Source organism: Heliangelus exortis, chromosome Z, assembly GCF_036169615.1.
Source record: "Heliangelus exortis chromosome Z, bHelExo1.hap1, whole genome shotgun sequence".
Classification (NCBI taxonomy): domain Eukaryota; kingdom Metazoa; phylum Chordata; class Aves; order Apodiformes; family Trochilidae; genus Heliangelus; species Heliangelus exortis.
The window spans coordinates 47,884,935-47,907,722 of record NC_092454.1 but is presented as its reverse complement, the minus strand read 5'-3'; the positions used below and the strand labels follow the sequence as shown (position 1 = coordinate 47,907,722).

The following is a 22,788-nucleotide window of genomic DNA, read 5'->3' as shown; positions in this document are numbered from 1 at the left end:
CAAGAAAGGCAACTTTTACTGAGTCACAGTGAATCGTTGTGGAAAAATCATCTCTGTCTCCACCTTAAGTTTCTCAGGGCTACTGTCATTAGCTGGATGTAAGTCTCTACCAGCAGTACACCCAAGAGTAGACAGGGCTAAATTAATTCACGGACTTCTCATTTGTTCAGCACAGCTCTGTGCTGAGGTGTAAGAGGTGTCCTTCCCTGCTTTCACTACACACATCTGCTGGAAGCAGAAAGCTTGTAGCACTGTAAACCTAATAATTTTCTGCCAATGTTCAGCTTCCTATCCCACTAGATAGGAAGGAAAGAAAGGAAGGAAACTAGAAGGAAAGAAAGACCAAGGGAAGCATGCTTGGGAAACATGACACCAGATTTGCATCCATCTGGTCAAAGTCATCCTGTGTCCTGTCTCAGTGCTTCTGCAGGGCTGGATGTTAACTAGCAGCTGGAGCTTGCTTGGCTTACACATACTAGAACTTGCACAAGGGAAAATGCACTCATGGATGGGTATGGGCAAACTGGTAGGAGGGGGCCCTGTGAGGGAGCCACCTTTTTTGGGCAGAACACAGCCCCGGATGACAGCAGCTTAACCACAAAAGAGAGCCCTGACCTACAACCCATGCTATGGAAACACCATGCTGTGGCGTGCTTGGAAACTCATGAAGAGTTTAAAAGTAAAATCTGTTAAGCTTCATCCCATCTGTTTCAAAAATGCTTGTCACTGTCATGGGCATGCATAAAGAGTTTCCTAATACAACTAGAAGAAAATACAGTTGGGGTAAGAGCAGACATAAAATCAATAAAAACACTGCCAAAACCAAAACAGGGCCTCAGGTCTACATTTGTTTGTGGCTTAAAGAGCTGTAATTGACCAGGTACAAACTCCCTTCTGGGTATGCGTCTATTAATTTCAAAGTTGTGCAGGCTTAAGTACCTCCACTAGGAAACAAACTCTGTACTAGTTAAAACAATAATGCCTCTGAGCTTAAATGCGGATTAATAAAATAATTCAGGAAGCAAATGCAGTCCCACAGATAGAAAAAAAGGGGAAAAATAGAGAGCCATAGGGTCAAATAGTTTGCATCCCCAAGATAAATCAAAGAATTGGTTCCTCTATTATTTTTAATTTTTAAATTTTTTTTTAGATTAAATGATAACTGCATCTGAAAGCTTGCCTATTAAAAAGCTGTTGAACTATGGAAAAATCTGATCTAGCTCAGCAGAGTCATGGAGAAAGGCATTCATACAGCTTTGAGGCACAGCTATACATTGGGAACTGAATTTCTGAAATTGCACAGCTGCGGACCATTTTTAGAAAGGACATATGTGATTCCACAGCAACACACACCCCTTTATACCTGCACTTTGATAGAAGTCTCTGGTGCGGTCAAGGTGCAGGGTGACCCTGGAGGACAGCTAGAATGCACAGAGGAGGAAAACACAGCCTGCTCTACAGCAAAGCATGTTCTCCAGTGCAGACATCCTACAAAAGAATATTAGCAGAACAGCTAATATATATATATTCCGTTCCCAGCTCCTCAGCTTTCTGCCCATGTGTTTTTACATGTTCACCCCATGCCTGACTGTGAATACTGTGATTTACAGACCCTAGGGCAAATGCAAAACAAGCAGAGACTAGCTGTATGAAGTGTTATTGCTCAATGAAGCGGTTGTTTAAAGTGTTTTGTGTTAAGATATTCAAGTTCTCTTCTGCCCCGAGGTTCAGTAGCAGAAACCTTAAACACATATGATCCTCAGTTTCTACAAACTATCGTGACAACCCAGCTTCTACAGGTTTTTCCAGAATGGCAGAACATAAAGCCTATGTCCTAATCCTGTCCTAATCATGAAGGACAAAAATCTTGCTCTTCCTTTGTGCTGCATCTCGTAAGGTCACCCAGACCTATGCTTGTATTTCTGCAGCAGAAAATGTCAGTACATATACATCAGTACAGGCATCCACACAGCAGACTTTGATCTAAAAGTGGTTGTAGAACGACGTGTTGGCAACACGGTAATTAGTAGAGAATAGTAATTCAGCTTTTAACTCAGAAAAGCAATCATGAAAGTCTGTCCTGTCAAGTGGCCAGTCATATCTGGGAAATGGTGATGCACATACTCTTGTCTGTGGGATTCAAGAAGGCAGGCCTTGGCTTCCCAGGCAGTGGGGCTTTAGGATATGCATTTAACTTTTTTTCTCATGGCACACACAGACTGCTAAGTCTAAATGGTCACATAAACCACTCAACTGAAGCTCCAGATCTGCAGATATCTTCAACCACTCACAGGGTGAGTGTGGCTGAGACGCTAAGATGCTGTTGCTTAAGATCTGAACTAAAAGTGAGAGCACTGTGGGGTAGAACTGTGCAGGATTCAAAGGCTTCTGGTTGTTCAAGTGGATGTAGTCAAAGGATGGCTCCATGAGGGAAACCAGCTCTTCAATCCTGTCCAACAAGTGCAAAGCAGTGATTAAGCAGGCCTGGGATAGAGGGGTTTGACTGAATAAGTCGACCCACAAAATCCAATGCTCGAGGAAGAACAGGTACTGCTCCATTCCTGCAATACATCAGTGCAACAAGACTTCTGCCTGACACTTTCCTCACATGTGGGTTGCCCTGGCAGTAGAACTTGCCCAGTTTAATTCTGTAAGATGCTGATAACTTCTGCAAACAAGAGCCAAGATACATGCAAAACTGATCTAAACACATGGATGGTAATTTCTCTAGCTGTGAGAAGAAACTGGCACTGGGAATCCCTCCTCCTCCTCAGCCAGAGGGGCCAGCACTTCCCAAACCTGTGCGGCTCCACAGGAAACAGGAAAGTCTGCAACCTAATTTCTATCCTCAGCCAGATATGCCAGATGCAATTTAAATGAGGCAAGGGCCAAAGCCAGCAGCAGCAACAGGGAAAGTATGTGGGGAGTTGTGCTGTGGTTGGTATCTACCCTGAGAGAATGACTGTGTATCTCACTAATATTTTATTTTCAACTGTACTCCTGCTGTGGTTCTGTTCTTATCCATGTGTTTATCAAAACAGGCGGCTAAACCACTGAAAGGAAAACTTAATATGGGAGACATAATATTTTGGTTGCTATTTTTTATAATCAAAATTAAAAAGCAAGTAAGAAGGCAGGCATGTGAGGATTTTTTTCAGGTCAGACACAGCAGTCATCTCTGAGAGAAGGGTAAACTATGACCAATTGTAAATTTCACCTAATTATTTATAATAATCTAAAAAATCACCCATTTGCACACTTTCTAGAGCAAATGTCTTTTTAATGTTGAATCCAAATCACAAGCAGAACTGTGCAAGTACAATTGCTGCTAATTCTTACTAACTGAACAAAATAAATCACTGTCACAGGGTGGTTTTGCCTAGGCCATCCTAAAATGCAAAAGTTAAAATACCTTGGGACCAGTGTTTCCTTGAGCCTCCCTCAGGAAGCAGTCTGCTGTGATTCAGCCTCCTTCATCAATAGCAATGACACAGAGACAACTCTCACATTTGCAATATGACAGGCAATTGATTTTGGACTATTTCTAAGAGGGCAACCAAAGAAACCACCTCTCACTATGGTATGTGTTGGGTTTTTTTTGGTTTGGGTTTTTTTCTGCAGGATCTGCAGTACAAGGAGAGCAAAAGAATCCTTGCAAATCCTTTCAACAGGCAACTTAATTAGCAAGGTATGGCTATGGTCAGCATGAATGCATACCTTCCTCACTCCCTCCACTTAAGGCTTTGGTCTGTAAGAGATCTCTTTACAGCAGAGATCCAGGCAAAAGCTGAGCTAAGCTCTGTTAAAAAGAGAGAGATGGCTCAGAAAGCTTGGGGCCTGAGTCAGCAAGCTGAAAAGAGCAGAGAGCTCTCAACCAGGGCACTTGCTTCCCTTCTGCCACAACCCCCCCCAAAAATCAATTTCATCTCTGATCTTTTGAATCACAGACTCCCAGCTACTGCAATGCCAGGCTTGACTCTCAAGTTTCATGGGGATGCCCTAAACAGCCTTACTCCTAAGCAGACTTGCATTAAGCTGTCTGCCTGCCTTGTTATTCCTGCAAGTAGAGAATAAATGTACAACCTTCACTAACATTAAGGGTCTGAGGGATTTTCTTCTGCATACTTGAACATGGTGTCCTTCTCTCCTCCTGAGCTGTGCTTCTACTTCACTTCCCTAAGCCACCTACCTACTGCATAACAGCTGATCTCTACTATGCAGCTTTCAGTATAGAAAATGCATCATAAAATGGATATATATGAAAAAATCTTTTAAAGGCATTGGATCCTTCTAGGTACCCTAAATAACCCAGCAATTTTCTAATTTTCCCTGTGTATTGCTTTGTCACGTTTCTTAGTCATGACAGCAATACTTTACCATCAGCTGCTGGATTTCAGTTTCCCTTCATGGGGAGTTATTAGCCCAAGGGGGTCTAGAGGAGACAGAAAAGGAATCAGGTGTTCTACACAAGCCACTCATTGACTTGCCAGTACCAAGCAACAGGGGAAGGATTTCAAACTGCTACCCAGCAGACACAAAGGTAATAGGCATCCTATGGAGACAGACAAACTGGTCATCTAAACTATCTTGTTTTCAATAGTTGAAACTGTTCAAGGAGAGTGGATATGCCTGATGATGAGCTTCTGTGGTCTCTGAACACCAACAATGACTGAATTGGGAATATGTAAAGGTTTTTCCTTAATGTGTTATTTTACTACCCACATAAGTTGCCTATGAATTTTTACTAGCCCTTTTCTGACTCTACTGATGCCACCTGCCTCAGCATGTCAATACCCACTGCACACTGTTTCCTTGTTTTAAAGTGAGGTCCTACAATTTTACTGAATGCTAGCAAATTTGTGCATTGCAGGGCTTGGCTTATCAGTGCAGGTTATCCACACCTTTTGTGATTTTTTAAATCTCAATATTCTCTCACAACTTATATGGATACTCCATCCCCAGATCATTTTACTTGTCCTGATGTACCCTTTCACGTATACTCACCATGGATAAGACACTTGTCATAAACAGCACTTTACTAAAAAACTGTGTGCAAAAATTATCTTACAAAATAGTGTAAAATACATTCAAGATTTTTTTTTACCTGCGTTCATCTACAACAACCATCTAATGTGGGAAGGAAAACCTTGGGTTAGTAATTTTTTTCAAGCAAGAGTTAGAAAACCCTAGAACTTAAACTGCAGCACAAGCAGCATTCCCTAGTATAGGAACCCAGCCCTTCCAACTATCCAAACGAACACCAGGTCATCCTAATGGACTTTTCTCCAGCATCACTCCTGTGACAAAAGAACTGGCCTAAAATCTTCTTGCTTTGTTCAGTCTGATGACATTGTGGCCCACATCTAATGTCCAAGAACATGATCTCTGCTCACATGCTGCAACTGCAACAACTGTGCAGGTATGTTCAGGTGACATCCATCATACAGTATTGCTAGGCTCCCTGCATGCTGCTAACATTCTCAGACCACCCATCTCTTTTGGAAATTGTTCCTGACAACGTAACTGTCATCACCTTACATTAAAGAAGCAAAACCAACCAACAACAACAACAGCAACAAAAAAAAAAACCCAAAAATGCAATAACGCCCCCCACCTTCAGAATGCTGTACTGTGTCATAAGTTAGAAATCAATTTCTGTTTATATTAGAGAAAAAAAAAAATAGGAAAAAACCACATCAGAAGCCAGGGCAGAAAAAAACCAACTTTTTTTTATACCTGGAATTCCTAATGGGTGATGTAGAAGACACTCCCTTTGGTTTATGCCAGTGAACAGTGACTCACGTGAAAGTACGCTAATTCAGGCCATGGGTTGTAATGCTTGCTGTGACAAGGAGCCCAAAGGATGCAACTGGGCTATCTACATCTTTCTTGTGGAGAAGTAGGGGGGCTGAGACTTCCATGACTGACTTGAAGTAGTTCAGTCTGATAATTCTTCAAGAGTGAAGTGGAATACTGTGTGTGCTGAGCAGTGTTTTCATCTGCCATGACAAAGATCCAAATCCAGCACCAGTAACAAATGAAAAGGTTTCCAAAACAGTGGTTAAGAGAGGAATGAATGCATAGTGGGGATGATGCATGCATGGCAGCTTCAGTATACCTGTGGACTCACAGTGCTGACAACAGAGCTACTGTGCCTGGTACAAGAAGCAGTTCCATCTTCTCCATGGCACATACAGAAACTATCCATCACATCTTGTCACTCACTGGGGCAGGACAAAACACAGCATCCTTTTTGCTCTCTTGGTTTTAATGTTAGAAGTTGAATAATACTTGTAAAAACACATCTGCAGATCCCAGTACTTTAAAATTAATTTCCTTATTTAAAGTAAATTTTAAGGTAGATAAACTTGAAGACTGAGATTAATAAACCAATCAAGGATGTTAATAAACAACTCATTAAATGCACTATGATCTCATTTAAATTTTGCGTCTAAGACAAGCTGCAGGGACTTTAAGGCACAAACTCTGGTAAATAAACAAGCTTAACTCTTATACAAAGTCCCCATATGACACTTCATACAGAGTGGCACAAGCTTGAAATATATTTAGAGGTAGACGGCCAAATCTCTGTCTGTCTCTTATTCTGGATTTAGTTCTGAGATGCTATACATAGCCAGAGCAATCATAAGTCTGCTATGATAAAAGGGTGGCATGCATTGCAGCTGTGATGCTGTGGTACAACTGGTAAGTTTAAAGCCTCTTGTGTAGCAGCATTTGCCCTTGTAGCTATTTCATGGTGGTCCCAGCTGAAGGTTTGTCTTTATATGAAGCAGCTCCATCAGAAGATTTGTCCTCACCTAGCCCTAAATGCTGCTTCTTGCCCCAAAACAAGACCCAAGCCCAAGTAGCTCTTTTCATCTTTTTCCCTACTAATAAGGGTATTATGGCCTTCTGTATCAACCAGTTCTTACTATATGGGAACAGAGAAATAATGGGCTTTTCACACAGAAATGGAACCCTATAGCATCAAGGAGGTAACATTACAAGGGCCAGCCTCTCACTTTTCCTCTATCACACTTTCCAACAGAAGACTGTATAGTCCTACCCTCCGTGCATAGCCCACACCACCAATGTCCATCACAACTAATTGCTAAGCTGCACCTACAACTTCAGTTGTTGTATGTGCACATAGGCTAATTTCTCCTTAAGTTGCTGTGGCCTTTGGAAATGCAGGAAGACACCAAGCCCAACTTTTCCATTGCACAGTGACCACAAACACAGAGCTTCAGCCTGACCAAGGAACACACTGGAGGCATTCTCTGAGCTACTTTCCCTCCCACCCCATCACACAGCATCCCTCAGGAGCAGCCAGCATGCATACACAATTTTTCCTGTCACATCCCCTGACCGGAGACCAATTTTTTGCATTTATCCCAGGACTGAGCAGGTTTCTATGGTCTGTTCTCCAAAGCAGCACAGCCTGTGGCCTGCAAGCCTGCACACTCTGACAGGAGTGACACAGGACTTCACAGTCATGCCACCAAACCAAATTAAGAGCTGGCATGAACTAACTGGAGACCACCTGGCAGCACCTTCAGTGGAGTGCAGTGGGGTCAGGCTAGCCAGGCATCTACAAACTCTTCTCGATCAGCATCTCAGGGCAGAAGAACTGTCACCTTTCTGCAAGTGTCATACTGCTTCTGCCTTGCATGTGTCCAAAAACATCTTGCTGCATGTGGCCACCTGCAAAGAACCTACCCTCACAAAGGAGAGGATCACAAGTTGAGACAATGCACTCGTCCCTCACAGGGGGTGTTCCTCTCTGCCAGCTAATCCTATTAATTTAAGTCAGCATAGAGTACACATAACCTGATTTTCTTCTCTTAGAGTGGATGAGCTAACACTTTTATTAAATATTCAAAACATCATCTTCTCATGCTTCCCTTCTTTTTAAATCAGCTGTGCAGTGGCAAGTTCTGAGAGTGCCAGTGCACACCAAGGTGTGCTGATAGGCTAATTGCATAAGAACTTCTCACCTAAGGGAGCCCTCCATTAAGACCCCATGAGTTCTGTCTCCCACTATGAATTCCAACCTAAAGCCCTGCATTAAAACTCAGTGAGTTATGTCTCCCACTATGAATTCTAACCTAAAGCTCTGCATCTGGGTGCTGGCAGAAGGCATGCACCCACTGCCACAGGGTGCCAGGAAGGAGAAGGGCTCACAAGCAAATGAGCTTGTGGTGTGTCCAGCTGCTGGGACACTCATTTTTGCACCAGTCAGCCACATCCCAATTAACTCAGCTTTCATTCTAATTGTCTATAAGCCAAGACTACAATCCTGGCACTGACAGGAGCAGACATGCTCTGCAAACAAGGAGCTATCTGTATCTCTCAGCACATGTCAAGCTGAGAGATAAATTTGTAATTTGTATTCCCCAAATGACAAATTGATCTGAAACTCACCTTCGTATAACCAACATAGAGACAGTGGATTAAATCCAGCACAAACTGCAAAAACTGTACCTTTCTATGGAGATCTGTAAATATGTTACCTTTTAAAACTCTTTGGTTTATTCTTCATTGGATAGCAGCATATTCATAAAGAAATAGCAAAATGAGATATCTCTTTTATCAGTCACCATAAGACCATGCAGATATAAAAAGCAATGGCTGTGCATCTTTCATGACTAACCAAATTCTGACAAAAAAGCAATACAAGAATCTAATCTTCTGAAAACCAGGAGACAGCCAGACTGTCAGTGAAACAAAGCATCTTCAATATGATTCATGTGTTTTGTTGCACATGGCCAGCCCTAGGCAGGAAACTCTGTGGCATCTATAGAACTAAAATTAAATCAAGATGTTCTTAATAACAAAAGAATGGCTTTCATATTCACTTGCATCATCTGGAGAGCAAAAAATAGGCTGCTGTAAAATCACATAATCACAGAATGTTAGGGACTGGAAGGCACCTCTTGAGATCATCTAGTCCAATGCCATTGCCAGAGCATGTTCGCCGTGAGTAGGTTGAACAGGGTGGCATCCAGGCTGGTTTTCAGTGTCTCACAGAGACTCCAACCACCTCTCTGGGCAGCCCGTTCCAGTGCTCTGTTACCCTTACATTATAGAAATTTTTCCTTACATTTAGGTTGAACCTGTGCTCCAGTTTGTGACCACTGCCCCTTATCCTGTAACTGGACACCACTGAAAAGAGTCTGGTCCTATCCTCCTGACACCCACCCCTTAGATGCTGATAAGATTCCCCCTGTCTCTTCTTCTCCAGGCTGAACAGACCCAGTTCCCTTAGCCTTTCCTTGTTGGCTCTGGTCCTCTAATCATCAGTCGCTTTATGCTGAACTCTCTCCAGCAGTTTCTTGTCCTTCATCAACTATGGAGTCCAGAACTGGATGCAGTATTCCAGATGGGGCCTCACCAGGGCAGAGTTGAGGGGCAGGAGAACCTCCCTCCACCTGCTTGCCCTTTTCTTGATGCACCCTGGGATGCCATTGGTCTTCTTGGCCACAAGGGCACATTACTGGCCCATGGTCATCCTCTTGCCTACCAGGACTCCCAGTTTTTTTCTACAGAGCTGTTTTTTAGCAGGTCAGCCCCTGGTGGCTGGTTCCTGGGGTTATTACTTCCTAGGAATGTGCAGTACCTTACATTTGCCCTCATTTAAGGTTATTAGATTGCTCTCTTCCCAATTCTCCAGTCTATCCAGGTCATGCTGAATGGCAGCTCAGCCCTCTGGTTTGTCAGCATCCCCTTCCCAGTTTTGTCAGCAGGTCATTGATGAAGATACTGAATTTTACTGGACAGACATTGTAATTTCCCTACAAGGCCTAAAAATAACCTTTTTTAGTTACAGAGGTTATGTTTTACTGTTCTTAAATCTTGAGAAATGTTTAGAAGGGTGTTAGAAGTTCTCTGCCTGGCTTATTATTTAGATACAGTGAAGTTCTTCCCCTCCCACCTTACTTATTAGGAGGAATTATTTATTTTCACTCTTACTGTCACCAAAGATGAATGCATACCACAGGTGGCTAACCAGCCCTAATTTTCATCTGCTTTTTCAGAGTAACAGGTCCAGTGCCAAAAAGTAAGTAATGGGAATTGTTACACATCTATACATTTTCACTGAGAGGGAAGAGAATAGAGAGCCAGAAATCTTAAAAGGCAGTTTGGCATGTTAGGTTTAAAGACCTTTGCAAATACTTTTCCTCAAACTACTTTTAATTTCTTAATTTTCTAAAACCATGTAGAGGAAAAACTGAGTTTTACCCTTTACTCCTCTCTGCTGTACTGGAATGTTATTGTGTTGTTTTATTTTTTTTTTTCCTCCTCACAATACAAGACCAAAAGCAAGCACAGAGGTTGCAGCTGAGGTTCTGTTGAAACATTTATTGCTAATCATTAATCTATGTTTTGCCCTTTGTTTCTTGCAATGTAGCAAAACATCACCAAGGAAATGAAAAAGAACGTAGAAAGTGTGCTGATATTAGCCTGCAGTGAAGTTTCAAAAGCACAAAATGCGTAAGGAAAGTTTCCTTAAGTAAACATTTTATTTTCTATTCCCTGTGTAGATGCCATTACATATCTTATATATATGTACTTACACATGGGGCTTGTCCCATGCTATGCCATTAAGCAATACAGTAAATAAGTCTAAGAAATCAGATTGCACAGTATTTAAAAATATTCTACATTTCCCTACTCAACAAAGCAGTTTTACTTTCACAGAGGAAAGCTGCCACTAATGTGGAAGCAATTGTTTAAGCTGAGGAATCACCTTGTAGAGAAAAACATGATCTGATTTTCAAAGACTACCTAAGTACAGAGCGAAAAACCCACTAGTTTACCTCTAAGAGTACAGAATGACCAGTATGAAATACTAGTTTGTAAACAGGATAACAAATTTTCCAACACAGTACAGTGATATCTGCCTCACCAAAAAAAATATAAAGAGGAAAGGTGAAAGATCAGGCAAACAATGCTAAGACAAAGTCCGCAGAAGAAAAATCTTAAGAATTGAATGTTTGACACTGTGTCTGAATTATTATTTTAAAGCTCTGATTTAAGAAGCAACTATATTTATTTATATTTATTATAGTGTGTTAACAGCAATACTCCTCATTCCATAACTAATGGGATTTTTGTCTCAAGCAGGAGACGGGTTGTTGAAGAAGAGCCATAAAGATGCACCAGTATTTTCAAGGTGCCTCCCACCATTATCTTCCCATGAGCTCAGTGACACCCATGGGTGCGTGGCTCTCCATGGTGTTTACCTCTCTCTGCTCAAGGCAGAGATACCTCTCTCCTCACTGCAGGATGGGCACATCCTCAGGGCAGCATGGGCCCTGACTCCTTATGTATGGTGACCTGGTGGTGCTCACAGTAGGATATTTTGGAGCTGGGCTCCAAAATAGCTCATTTTAGCTCATACTGAAATAAAAAGAGATGCACATGTGAACACCACCCTATCATTTCCCTCCCTGAAGCAGTTTACATGAGGCTGCTATGCCCCAAAAAGCTACAGACCAAACCTTCCCCAAAGTGCCAATTAGCTGAAGAGGCATAACATTTGGTGGCAGCAGCCCTTTGCTGGGAAACAAAAAATCATTAAAGAAAAAAAAAAATCAACCAAAACCAAAAGCAAGCAAGCATACAAAACCCCAAAAAAGGCAACTTTAAGAGAATCTACTTTTTTGTTGACTTTTTTTTTTGTTGACTTGCAGCAATGAACAGTGGCAGAAGGAATGCAACTGCTGGGAGAACATTTGGTTCTCAGCAGCGGACACACTCTTGATGCAAAGTGGGGCAGAGCAGCAGAAATCACTTCCTATATTCTCTAGACCTATGAAGACACTCGTCAGCCCTTCCCAGAAGCTGTGAGATTAGTACCTCTTTAGGCTGCTGCAATAATAAAGTAACATTGACAGGCAACAAAGAAGGTAACGTGCATAACATCTTATGAATCACAGCTACTCCATATATATGAATATTATCTGTAAATTTAATTTCATCTTATTAAAAAGTGTTGATAAATACTGCAAGTTAGTGTTGAGTCATGATGGAAAGATAAAACTACTGCCTTAGAGATAAAATTAATTTCTCCCCACAAAAAACTCTCAGGGCTTTAGTCACAGTAAAAGTAAACATTGCAGACTGAGTTTTGTAGCTAATTAGAAATTATAAATTAATCAGTTTGCGTGTTCCTGAATGATATAAAATCAGACATAACAAACAGCAAGACACTGAGATACACTTTCACGAACGTTATTAGTTTCATCTATTTATCCCAAATGGTGAAATAGTGTAGAAAAACATGTTTCATGAGCCACTGTGGTCTTTCATGTCCTCACCACTATGAGGATGACTGATGCTTAAGCTCTTTCTTCTGCAGCACTGGGAATGACCTTACAGTTCTGTATGATATTACTGAGTAAATGTATGGTTTGTCAAACTTTGAAAAACCTGACCACCAAAATAGTACCTCAGAGTAAGATTTCAGAATAATACCAGAGTGTGTCAGAACAAAACAAGACTGTTTCACAAGAGCAGAATTCCCATGCACCCAGTGGTGACCAGATTTTCTATAGAAGTTAGCTTTTTTAGAGGAAAAAAAAACAACAGACCTTTAAATTCCAGAAAGTAACCTGATTAAACATCTTACACTATCATCCTCTTCAGTGTCCAAACACTGATAAATGGCAATAAAATGAAATTTTAACATTAAAGCCACAACACTTAAAACAAGTTTGTTGGACACTATGTAGCAATTAAAATTATTTTTCAGCTTCTGGTGTCAAGGCAGGTGGCTTCTGGTCACCATGAGGTAGAATGTACATAGTTTATTCCCTTATTTGCCAAAATCTATCAGTGGCCATAGCAACTCACACCTCTACAGAGCAGCCACTAAAGGGAGTGGGGAGGGAACAGACATCAGACTTCTCAATATCCCTCAGGGCCAGCTGTGTTTTGCATCAGCTTGTAGTTGCAGCATGGGTGGAAATTTGCATTAGTTAGAAGTAGGAGGACTAAATAACAGGAATAAAAGATAATCAAATCTCCCAGTGAATGTGTTTTAATTATTTCCTGCCAACTCTCTCACACCAATCTCTAATCCTAGAGGAGATTATTTATTAATCTTATTGATTTATTCTTTATGTTTTAATCAGTCCTGTTCTTGACTTAACCAGATTTTCTGATTAAATTAAGGTTAGTTATGCATATTATGAAATCAAGGTCTATCACATTAACTTGCAGCAAACCTATGCTAGTTTTAGCCAACTTTCTTCAGAAAATGTCTGAGTCTCTATGTGTGTAAAAAGGCAAATACCTCTGCTCCTGGTGAGACTGTAGTACCTGCCCCTCCACCACCAGTGCTGAACTTGGACTGCCTAATACTCCCAGACAACAGACAATTCAAAGTAAAACAGGACAGAGTGATGTACTTCAAGCCAAAAGGCATGCCATTTTTGCCAGGAACATTTTCTACATGAACAAAGACACTCCTCTGCTAATGCAGGACAGTTTTTAATATAATTACAAGAACCCTGTTTGATTTTTCAAAATGCAGGAATCCACTAGAAAAATTTCATCCCATATAGAATGTGATCTTAAAAGAGCCTAGTAACATGCTATCTGTGCATGTTACACTTTTACACCCCGAAAAGCCTCTGATTTTTCACAAAAAATACTTCCAGGAGCCTTAAGTCTCCCCTGGCTTTAGCTAGGGCAGTTTCACAGGTGTTACAAGGACATTGCAAGTCATCCCCAAGACCAGACCCACTTCCAGTCTCCCCAGCTGGACACTCCCATGCAGCTTGCTGGTGGTCTACACCACCACCAGAGTCTGTACTCCCTTAGTCTTTGCTCCTGCAAGCCTGTCAGATCCCACAGAAGACCCTCCTTCAGAGAGTGAAAACAGCAACGAAGCAACCAACCAACCAAACATACCCAAAAACCCCCAAAACCTCAAGGAGACACTGCCTATTTCACGAGTAGTTTAATTCCTTGACCAGCCCGTAGTGCTGGGAGCTGTGCCTGGCCCTGAAGGCAGCATGCATGGTGCTGCTTGCCCAACACACTCACCCAAACTGAAGCCCTGGCTGCCCTGTCCTGCCCTTCATCTCAGACATTTCTTGTAGATGGAGCCAGCAGGTACCAGGAGCTGATAAAGTGAAAGCTAACATCAAGCACTAAGGCATTATTCCCAACTCATTTCACAGAATCTCATGGGGAATTTCAACAATAAGTAAGTACAGGATGCACAAACACCCAGCTTTCCCAGGCATTAGCAGTGAGAATGTGCAAGCAGAGACCCATGCCAACTGATAAGCAGCTGTTTGAGGAAATTCACAATAGAGTCGAGCCCAGGTTCAGAGAAGCTGCTGTGCACAAACTTCACTGGGATCAGAGCTCCCATGTAAACAGTGGCTGACCTTGTATGGACGTGTTTCTTGGTGATTAACCCACTCTGAAAGTGCTTTAACAGTCACAAAGACCCACTGACTTACTGAACTCTGCTGTTAGGCCAAAACTTCTCTCAGCTGGCAAAGAGAAGATGTTAAAAGCTATAAACCTCAACTTGCAGCTCACTGTCTAAGCCTGGTCAGGCTCTCCAGGCAAAGCATTCACAGCATCCAGCTGCAGATGCTGCTATTGCTAATGTTTTGCAAGATGTGACCATTTTCCACTACGTAGTCCAAGTCTCAAAACTTAGAAATACAGGGGATATGTATACACATATATCTATTCTCTGATCAGCCCGGAAAATGAGGCTTTTTCAGCACAATTTCAGTTACTGAGGGCAAAACTAGCTAAGATTGTGTACAAAAAGTGGGGCTATTATCAATCTTATTTACTGCAAAATGCTGAATAATCAACAGATAGGTAACAGGACTAGAAAACTCATGTCCCATCATTGTGGCTACTCTTCCAGGAAACTCTTCTGTCCTTTCAGTTCAAACTAACTCAATCAGTATACAATCAATAAAATTTCCTAAAAATCTGTGTTGAGAGAGCTGTACTAAGTTTTCTTTAGATAATCCAACCTTTTCTACAGAGGCTTTGCTTCTACAGGAGACATCCTATCAGCAAGACACAGCTGTAGAAGTCAGGCTTCCTCTTGAGCCTGGTCAGAGCACTGGAGTTTTACAATTGTTCCAGTCAAACAATTCCTCCTCTCTTACTCAGAGAAATAAACTTGACTTCAAGTACAGTCAGCCTAGTGGTTATGGCATAATGTAAACCAGTTATTACCCAATTTTCTGTAACTTTTATATTATAGCACATATGTATTTCCATTTATCACTGGTAGACCACAACCTTTTCATTGGCACTGCTTGTTCTCCTTAATGTCCTGGGTCACTCCAAATTAGGACGGGTTGAGGTTTCTGTTTGTTTGTTTAGTACCACAGTGTGAAACAAATAGCAATGATTCTTAATTAGCAACCCTAGGGAACCAGTTTTCCAGAAATATTCCACTATAAAGTTACAGTGCAAATAGCATACAAGGCACTGATGGAGTAGATGAAGAAAAAATAACAGAGAAAAAAGGGTAGAAGAAGTAAAAAATACAGGAGAAAAAGTAAAACAGTACCTTTTTAACCAATCCTTTTCTAATACAAGAAAGGTAGAAAAAAACAGAAGAGGTGAAAACTGAAGCATCCTTTCTAGGCTGTGGTTTTATTGGGTTTTTTGTTTTGTTTAGTTTTGTTGGGTTTGTTTGTTGATTTGATTTTGTTTCCTTCTGTTGGACATGTGCATTTATGGAAAAACACACCTGCATTTTCTTTACCCAGAATACGTTTTCTAAGTTTTTAAATGAAACTTATTCACTTCAGAGGGACAGCAGGACAACTTACGTAAATTTACACTAATATATTTTCCCTAAAACCTTGTTATCTATCTCAAAACAAGATAGTATGATTAGACAGTATTTTATTCTGTATTTAACTAAGCAAAATACTAGCCATTTAAAAGAAATAAAAGTCTCTTCTCATTACGGCAGCAGAATTAAACCAATTAAATTAACAGTTCAGCAAAGAAGGAAATTTTCTAAGTGGCTGAAAGCCCAGTTTTACCAGTAGCATGAAGGACAGCAACTCTCAGCATGTCTGTGTGTCATGCTACAGACACATGTAAGGGGGGTGCTGAAGAAGTTGGGTGGGAAACCTGGCTGAAACCCAGTTGGTACCACAGACTGGTACCAACTCTCTGCCCAGCAAACCTGCAAAATTTACAGAGACATAAGCTGAGGGTGAAAATGTACCACAGGCTGCATTCACATGTGACATGGTCCTCCAGCAAGAGACTAATCTTCTTCTGTGTTATCTCAGTTATCTCCTACTTACAACAAGAGGGCCCTTTGCCAGCAACAGGGGTTTCCTGGAGTAGCAAGATAAGAGTTTCATGTTTAAGTGGTAATTGTTTTACACAATCCTCTAGCTTTGCTACTCAGTCAAAGCAGAGTAATTGCATAAGAAACTTCTTTGTAACTTCTGTGTTCTTAATTTGCCTGCCATGTCTTTCCACAGCTATACCTTAAATCACTGCCTAAAGACAGTGCTGTGACAGAGCACTTCATAAGTTTTCATTCAAGACACAGAAATCCATCACATTTCACAACAATTATGTCCATTTCAGTCACATAGAGAATGCAAGTATCAGCTAATTTGCACTCTTCACTTGAACAAATGTAATTTTTATTTGCATTTGAGTATATAATCTAGCCTATATCACACTGTAATTTCAGGCTCATTTTAATATTAGGAAATGTAATAAAAATAGGCAAAGAGTAATGGGAAGAAGAGAAACAACTACTCATTCCAGCAGCATACATTGGTGGATAAATACTCAATTGTATTCAAGCTAATGAATACTCCACTGGATCAATTAGCATGTATCTGAACAAGACAAGAAAATAATATGGACTCAGCATATAGGAAAATAAAGCTTGCTTAATTAAGCATTCCAACAATTTCACTTTTATTTAACTGGTCTTAAGGAATAAAACACTTTTTCATTTAATGCATTTCTCAGGTCAAGAACTTCAATTAAACCATTTTACTTTTTGCAAGCTTGCCGTGCTGTCTCCTTAGTATTGTACCAAAACCAAGATGCTCTTTTATTTGAAAGTTTTTATATAGACACACATAATATTACATGTATATAATTACCTTCTGCTTAATAGATGCCAGGTTTGATGGTCTGTGAGGCAAAGTTTATTCCTTCTGTTGACTGTCTGCTTTTATTTTTTTTTTTAATTAAAACTCTTTCTTACACTTTTATCTTATGTGGCTAGCACAAGTCATGGAAAGATTCTGTCACTGCATCAGAATATCTGCATACTTCCTGACTATTTGCAATTAAAAATTTCATAATTCTTTCTCCTAACTTAATAATTAATAATTCTTTCTCCTACCTTAAAACCTTTCAGATAATCAGTCTGAGATCACAATTTTTTTCTCTTTGTATTATGTATGAGAGCTAAAGAACACAGCACAACGTATCTGGTCAAAAACCAGTTTTTAGTATCTAAGACAAGTGAATTTTCCACAAAGGTGTATGCATGGTACTTTTCCTACTCAAGCTACATCTTGTACCTAATTAGAAACAGTTTCTTATGCTTGACATCAATTTTTGTTCCCCAACTCAGAATAAAAGTTCATGTGTGTTTGCAATTTGTTTTCTTAGGTGCCTTTCGAGGAGAGCCCCTTTTTTCTCCTGGAAGGCAGGTCTTGCTAAGGAGAAAATGTAGGAGAACAAACTCCACCATTTCACAGGTGGATATACTTCAGCATAACTGTCTCAGAACATGGACCTTTACTTTTTCCTGAGTTGCAGACAGGAACTTCAGATACCATGTCTCAATTCAGGTCTGCCCACCAGTTTATCTCAATGTAAAGTAGCACTACTGAATTTCAATAAAAGATTCACAGTGTTCACTGGGATTTCATTCTCATGCTGATGCTCAAGTACAGGACACACATCTTATTATTTAACTTAACATATCTATTGTGCTTAATATTTTTATATAGGTAAAAGCATAATTTCTCTTAACTGTGGTTTAATTTTGATTGTTCTTTTAACTTACCTGTCATTGGTACACCTATTTATTCACCACTAAAACCTTGACCAGTAATCTGTAATCATAGCCAATAATTTTAGCATACTTGCCAATGTTTAGCGATTGTCTCTCTTTGGTCAGCAGAATCCTCATGGATTACATACAAAGGAAAGCAGCAACATATCTTTACAAGTGTAAAGGAACACTCAGCCCTGCAGAAGTTCAGCTTATCTGAGATATAAGAGAAGGAAATAAAAAGAAGAAAAATGCAGTAATTTGTAACGCCGAGAATGAGCTTCTATGAAAGCTTTCCAGATCTGGAACACCCATTACTTCTCAATACAAATGTGGGGCAGACAACCAGTGAAAAGTGCCTTTGTCATCACTGCAAGGTGCTTTTTACGCTGAATACTCTTTACTATTACCATCATTCTTACACTTTTTGGCAAAGGAAATGAGTTTGCCATAGAACTATCTACACTGCCATCTAGTGCAAAGATCAGCTCTTTTTTTTCTCTTTTGAAAAAAAAGAAACTGCTAGTTTAATTGAGAAATTTATCAGTGTGTTTCTTGCATATACCACAGAAAAAGGAAACAGGATTTGAAAAACTCTCCCCTCCTTTCTTTTCAATGGCAAACGTAGATATCTTCTACTGTTGTAACTGCAGACCACAATACCCAAAGATCGGAGATGAGGGTTGGGGACAAGTTTATTATTAAATCAGGTATTGGGAGCAGAGGAGTTTTTTCTTCTGCCTTTTTAACAAGCACACCAATTATACAGAAACTAAGGTGTGTCTGGGAACCTGAGGAAATGTGCCCAGCAAGTGTCAGCCCACGTGGAAAACATGCAGCCTCACCCCAAGAGGGTGGCAGATGTTATGACAAAATTATTATTTATGTGTTAACACTAATCATTACACTACCTCTGAAACCAAAGCACCACTCGCTCTGGTTTCTGTCAGAATTAAACCACACAGGTTCCACAGCTGCTTTCTACCATGGTTTGTGAAAGAGCAGAAGGAGAGGAATGAGGGTCCAAGGCAATAAGCAGACCCTGGGGCCAGCCTCTGCCCCGGCTACTTGCCAAGGAAGAGGCAGGCTGCAGGCTGCAGTGATGGGGGTCTACATGGGCTATTTATCCTTCTTTTGGTCAGAGGCAAATGAGAAAATCATACTGCCAATTAAGTATGGGGCCTGCCTGTTTCAAGCATATCTGCCTAGTTAAAAATAAAAAAGCACATCTTTTTAGTATGAGCTGTTACTTAACTAAGAGATTTTCACGGCTCTAATCTTTAGCACCCCACTTACACAGTGAAGTGTGGACATCTGTCTCTGACCAGAAATGGGGAAGATGTAGCTCCTCTGAAAAGCAGAAGTCAAAACTTCCAGCAAGTGCTGTAATTTACCCACTGCAGAAGTCTGCCTGCTTCTCCCTACAAATCATAAAGGGAAAGCGATGAAACTCATCTCATTGATTAATTGCCTGAATTGCATGATATTACTAATATCCCATAAGGCTTGCATTTCAATTGGGGTATAGCAATGGCTCTGCAGGACACCTGAAAGCATCCAGTTTTTAGCAGTTTATAGAGTTTTTCTTGATGAAACGTTTGCGTATGAAATGTAATGCCCTCCTGCATTAAGGCATCTGAAAAAGACACCTGTAACAGTGGGAAAAAAAAAAAATATTTGAATCAGCAACCTGCTTACTGTCATTTTAATTTTTATTGTTTATTATGCTCTGGATTAGTCATCAAAACTGTACCAGAAGATCTAGTGTCTAACTAAGCCTGCCCACCCACAGGTCACAAGCAGTATGCTCACACAGATATCTTGCTCAGCAGTTCTGTGAGAGGAACCAGAGTAGTTTTCCTGCTAGGAGGAGACAACTCCCCTAGTTGTCTGAAAGACACCATGGTAAGGAAGATGACAGCGTTAGCCTCTCAAAAGAGGTCACCACTCACTGTGCCAGCTTCCAGGGCCATGGTGGTCATCTCTTCCGCCTCTCTCAAAGTCAACATGGTCAGCTGGTACTGTGAATTTAGGAGGCAATAACTACCTGCAGCTCCACTCTGCCATGACTGGGTCCAGGCTAGCTGCAGTGGTCACAACCCAGAGGGACAGTATTTGGTCACTTGGTACTAAGGACACTCATCAGTGACATTTTACTATGCAAAGAAGTCCTACTGAAAGATCATCAGCCATAAAGTGGCAAGGGGGAAGGAAGCAATCTTTTGATCTGGGAGACTCAAGGACTTGCCTTCTCTTTGGTCAATTCACCACATTGGCAATTCACATCTCACCATCTGAGAGCAAAGCTGATGAGCAGTGACACTGATGATAGCATAGCAATTAAGAGACCGAACCTGAGTGGCAAGGAAGGGGAGGAATTTCACTGGCAGAGTAGAGTTTCCTCCTCTCTCACACTAAAACAGTGACTATAAAATGCTACCAAAAAAACCCAAAAACCCCAAACCAAAACAAAACCCCAACCAACAAAAAAAAAACCCCAAAAAACAAAAAACCAAAACCCCAACAAAAAAACTCAACTCAAAAAAATCAAACCAAACAAAAAACCACAACCAACAAAACAAAACAAAACCAAACCCAAAAAACCCAGGCCTTTGTAAATATGTAAAGCCCTTCATCTCTGCTAATGTATGCAAAACCAGAACAGGATCTCCTTGATTCTTGCTCTCCTCATTTTTGTTCAGGGCTTGAAGTACACGAAAGACTTCAAAATGGAAGACAAAAGAAACTGATTTTAAAGTTCCATGATCTTATTTTTATCAGATTAACAATAAGTTTCTGGCAACAACTAGAACAACCAGGTGTTTTTCCCAGTATTCAGCTCTGAACACAAGATTGGGCAGGAGGGAGAAATTCTGTATAATAAACACCTGACATTTTCAGTATTTTTTTTTCCTTTAGATTCCAGTAGGTTTTTAAATAACTTATGGGGGTATTTTACTGAGATAAAATTGAAACTTTAATTGTTAAAAAAGGCATTTTAGATATAAGGCTTGAAAACTATGATCAGGAAACAAATGTTTCCCAAAGTGTTTGGTTTTTTTTTTTAAATCTAGGAAAATAAAAAGACAGGAAAATAAAAAGTCAGGAAAATAAAAAGACAAAGGGAGATGAATTCACACACAGCATATAAACAACTGATGAAACTTCTTGCCATGGTACATTGACTGTGCTATAAGTTTACACGTTGAAAAAACTGGTGGAAGAATAACACAATGTGTTCATACACCAAGGGCTATTGAAACAAACTACCTGTGGTTTGAAAAAGCTCTGGACCACAAATTGTTGGAGGTTAGTGGTATATTCTGGGAATGTATTACATGCCTGCCCTGTTCTTATGTTATATTCCCTGGGCACTTTTCTTTGGTCACCGCCAGAGAACAGATTGAACACTGGCAACCTTCCCCTGATCTGGTACAGCCACACCTGCCTAAGGAAGACAGAATAAAGTGACAGGGAGAAAGCACTACTTCAGATCGTTTCTTGCACTAGTTCAGCATTTACAGAAGTGGTTTGAAACGACCGTGTTATTTGTAAGCATTCAGCCTCACCTTTTTATGGGCAAATGCAAACTCTGCAACTCTACAAAAACAGATGTAAGGATAAATCTGGTGACTTTACACTTCTCTCAAAGCTTTCCAGACAGGTGACTTTCTGGGCCTTTTTTTTTTTTTTTTTTTTTTTTTTGGAAGGGGGTGTTTGTTTTGTTTTGTTGTTTTTGTTTGGTTGGTTTTATTTCAGTGTTTTGTTTTTTTTTAAAATAAACAGCATTTTCAAGTGATTTGGAACATTTTGACGGACGTATAAGCTTTCTATCCACAGACATATGCCAAAACTTATCCAGAATTGCTAACTAGATTTCAAAGGCATAGAAATATTTGACTAGCTCTCCCTCAGGTTGTGCAAGAGTGCCCACAGACAGAACTTGTCTGTGGGGATGTTGTTCATCTACAAATAGGGCGTTTTGCTAAGGAATGCCTAATACAAGCTGCGCATTTCCTGAGAGAAGCCTGGCAAATCTAGGGATTATCACTTAATAGGAAAAATAGGTCCTTTTCACACCCACACCATGTTGTGCTGAAAATCTGTTCTTCTCAGATGGAGTGGAAAATCTGCTCACCTTTCTAATTAGCATGATTTATTTATATACACAGCTTGTTATGAAAAACAGTGTTTGCAAAGGAGGCCATCCTGTTGAACAGAGAGAGAACATCCTTCAGGGCATACTCATGCAGATCTACGCAGATACTACCTGATAGCTCTAGTCCTAAAGCAGTCTGGCTCTTGAGAAAAACAGAGGCTCCTGCTGCCAAATTGCTGCGGCTGCTCACTCTCATCCTGAGTGTTACAGAGACTCCTGGGAACCTCTGAAGGCTGCTTTGTTCATTCTTGGCTTTTCTTTCTCACTTGAAGTTTTGTATCTTGATGATTACTCCATGCAGCACCTTCTTCCCTGCTGAGCTACCTATGGCATGCACCAAGATTTTCAGCCAGGGAAAGCCAAGCTTCTGGAGTGGTTTTCTGCCCCGAATATTCTAACATTTAACAAGCAAAGCCTTTAACATATTTCTTCAGACTTCTCATACAGGCTTACCAGGAGCAAAGCATGGATCCCAAACTGCATCACCTTCTGTCTGCTGAGACCCCTGTGGCCCCACAGCAAAACCCTGCAGGTTTGGGGAGGCACTGTCAAAAGCAGCTGTCCCTGCAGACTGCCCCCG

The 22,788-nt window shown here is 40.6% G+C and overlaps 1 protein-coding gene across 3 annotated transcripts in view; it reads right to left on the bottom strand.

The window, feature by feature from the left end:
- Positions 1 to 22,788, bottom strand: part of KANK1 (KN motif and ankyrin repeat domains 1) — a 124,012-nt gene that overhangs the window by 51,884 nt on the left and 49,340 nt on the right. The window contains exon 1 of one of the 3 annotated variants that reach the window (XM_071731517.1): positions 1,364 to 1,488. The exons of the other annotated variants lie outside the window; for them this stretch is intronic. The gene's annotated coding sequence lies outside the window, so the exon portion shown is untranslated. Of the gene's footprint in view, positions 1 to 1,363; positions 1,489 to 22,788 lie in introns of those variants that run through there. 3 annotated transcript variants of the gene reach the window in all.